Genomic DNA, 3,426 nt, shown 5'->3' with positions numbered 1-3,426 from the left:
AACAATTAAAACTCATTATCCATGTAACATTTTAATATGTTATCTGATTTAAAAATAGATATACTTTATTTAACTGATACAATTAACATACAATAATTGCTTTTTACAGAGGAGTTTTCAGGCTTTATAAAAAGGTGCTCAGGTAAGAAACACACAAAAAAGATTTTTGTAATTTGACATATCATCAAGAATGAATCTTGGGGCACCTGGGTGGCTCAGTGGGTTAAAGCCTCTGCCTTAGGCTCAGGTCATGATCCCAGGGTCCTGGGATTAAGCCCCACACAGGGCTTTTTGCTCAGCAGGGAGCCTGCTTCCTTCCTCTCTCTGCCTGCTTCTCTGCCTATTTGTGATCTCTGTCTGTCAAATAAATAAATAAAATCTTAAAAAAAAAAAAGATTGAATCTAATTGGGGCACTTGGGTGGCTCAGTGGGTTAAACCTCTGCTTTCACCTCAGGTCATGATCTCAAGGTCCTGGGATGGAGCCCCGCATCGCATCGGGCTCTCTGCACGGTGGGGAGCCTGCTTCCTCCCACCCCTGCACCTCTGCCTGCCTCTCTGCCTGCTTGTGCTCTCTCTCTCTCTCTGTCAAATAAGTAAAAATCTCAAAAAAAAAGAGAATGAATCTAATTGTATAACAATTGTAAAATACATGATTTCTTTTATACTCATTGCAAAGTTAACTACAGATGAGTGTGGGAAATAGAAAAATACTAAATCATTAGATTAATTCCCTCTTCCTACCCCTTAGTGATACAGTAGATTAGGGGAGGCTGCTGTACAAACTATTTTTAAAGGGAAGTTTCTCTCAATGTTTTCACCCTTCAGATGGAATCATTTCCAAAGTTTATCACAGCAACACAGCATTGACATAAGATGTATGACTTCCCCCTTTTGGATAACACACAATATCAGGGGCTGAATTTACTGGGTTGGTGAAAAACTGTGCAAGGCGGAAGAACAGACGTTTCCCAAGACACTATCTACCAGGTAACAGGTAACTGTTTCTGGAGAGCTGAGATATGCAAATGAAGTGAGCTTTATCACTTCCAGCGGCATCAGGGGCAAATGAGGTAAGCCCTCTGTCTGCCCCGCCACAAGTGCTTCAACGAGTGCTTCAAGGCCTATGCAACAGGAGGAGGGACCCAGGCAAATCCAGGTGAACTCCCTGGGTAGAGAAATGGGAGCCAGGAGCCTGGAAGGGGTGTTGGCAGGGGAGAAGGAAACCAGAGTTTGTACAGCTAAGTAACTGAGGGGAGAAAGCAGTATATAGACTTCCAGAGATCTTCAGAAACCCCCTCAAGTGTTTAGGTAAGTATTGATGAACACTCAAGGTGGGGGAAAGAACCACCAAAAAGGAATAAAGATATAAACCCCCAGAGATGCAGGACTTCGAATAGGGCTTGTTCCCAACACTTAGTCTGGAAAATCTCTTGGTTAGAGTGTAAAGAAGGGTCTTGTCTTGGGAAGGGGGAGTGATTAGCCCTAGACAGAAAAACAAGTCCAGCCTTGCCTATAAGTCTTAGAAGCAAGACTCCAAAGGAAGACTAGTGTAACTATGTCTAAAACAAAGACTGTGACTATCTTTCAAAAATATTCAGCAATGAATAAGGTAAATTCCCAGTGCCTGGTGTCCAATTAAAAATTAGTAAGCTGCTAGGAAGGTGGAGAGTAAAACCATAAAAAGAGAAAGTCGATCAAAGCTGACACAGACCTGACAGAGATGATAGAATTATCAATCACGTTAAAAACCTTATTATTACTGTATTCTAAGTACACATAGAACATTTATCAAGATCATATTCTGTGTTCTTAAACTGGCTTCTTAAACTGGATACATAGAAAGTATCCTTCCATTAAACAGTAGAACTGAATCAGAAACCAGTAACAGAAAAACCTCTGGCAGAGCTCTCAAATTTGGAAATTTAAATAAGACAACTCTAGATAACTCATTGTTCACTGAAAAAATTCCAAGATTGAGTTAAAAACATATTTGAATTTAGTGAAAATGAAAACGTGGCATTTCAAAATGTGTGTGACGCTGCTAGAGTGATTTTGGGGGCAAATGTTAGTGCTAAATGTTAATTCTAGAAAATAAGGGTCTCAAATCAACGATACTAGATTCCTTCTCTAAGGAACTAGAAAAGGATGAGAAAATTGAGGGCAAGATAAGTAGAAATAATGAAGATCAAAGTGGAAATGGTTAAATATGACAGGAAAATAATAGAGGAAATTGGTGGAACTAAATGCTGGGTATTTGAGAAGATACATAAAACTCATAAATCTCTAGGCATTTTAATCAGGAAAATAGAGAAGACAGATTTAACCAATATCAGGAATGAGCAAGGTGACACCACTAGAAAATATACCGATAGTAAAAACGTGAGGATATTATGAAAAACATTATATCAGTACATTTGAAAACTTTTTATATAAAATTAATAAATTATTTGAAAGACACTAATTGCCAAAATCACGTGAAAATAGTGCTCACTTTGGCAGCACATATATTAAAATTGGAAAAATACAGAGGTAACATGGCCCCTTAGCAAGGATGATATGTAAATTCATGAAGTTTTCTGTAAATAAAAGGCATCCAAATCAGTAAGGAAGAAGTAAAACATTACTTGCAGATGACATGATATTTATATAGAAAACCCGATAGACTCCACCAAAAAATTGCTAGAACTGATATATGAATTCAGTAAAGTTGCGGGATACAAAATCAATGTATAGAAATCCATTGCATTTTTTTTTTTTAAGATTTTATTCATTCACTCGACAGAGATCACAAGGAGGCAGAGAGGCAGGCAGAGAGAGAGGAAGACAGAGAGAGAGGAAGGGAAGCAGGCTCCCCACTGAGCAGAGAGCCCGATGCGGGGCTGGATCCCAGGACCCCAGGATCATGACCTGAGCCGAAGGCAGGGGCTCCAACCCACTGAGCCACCCAGGTGCCCCTCCATTGCATTTCTATACACCAGTAATGAAACAGTAAAAAGAGATAAGGAATCACTCCAATTCACAACTGCATCAAGAACAATAAGATATGTAGGAATAAACCTGACCAAAGAGGTCAAAGATTTGTACTCTGAAAACTGTAAGACATTGAAAGAAACTGAAGATACCATGAAGAAATGGAAAGACATTCTATGCTCCTGGATTGGAAGAACAAATATTGTTAAAATGTCTATATTACCCAAAGCAATCTACAGATTGAATGCAATCCCCATCAAAATGCCAATGGCAGTTTTCACAGAGCTAGAACAAACAATCCTAAAATTTGTATGGAACCAGGAAAGAACCCAAAGAGCCAAGGCAATCTTGAAAAAAAAAAAAGAAAAAAAGCAAAGCTGGTGGCATCACATTCTAGATTTCAAGCTCTATTACAAAGCTTCAGTGATCAAAAATAGCATGGTACTGGGACAAAA

General features: G+C 38.8%; 1 non-coding gene across 1 annotated transcript; it reads left to right on the top strand.

The window, feature by feature from the left end:
• The first annotated feature begins 2,484 nt into the window (after window positions 1–2,484).
• LOC123955875 lies at window positions 2,485–2,587 on the top strand. The gene has a single exon (XR_006821416.1). It is a non-coding gene; the product is annotated as a U6 spliceosomal RNA (small nuclear RNA).
• Window positions 2,588–3,426: the final 839 nt, after the last annotated feature.

Source organism: Meles meles, chromosome 13, assembly GCF_922984935.1.
Source record: "Meles meles chromosome 13, mMelMel3.1 paternal haplotype, whole genome shotgun sequence".
Lineage (NCBI taxonomy): Eukaryota > Metazoa > Chordata > Mammalia > Carnivora > Mustelidae > Meles > Meles meles.
Note: the sequence above shows the minus strand (reverse complement) of the source record. Positions and strands in the feature narration are given on the sequence as shown.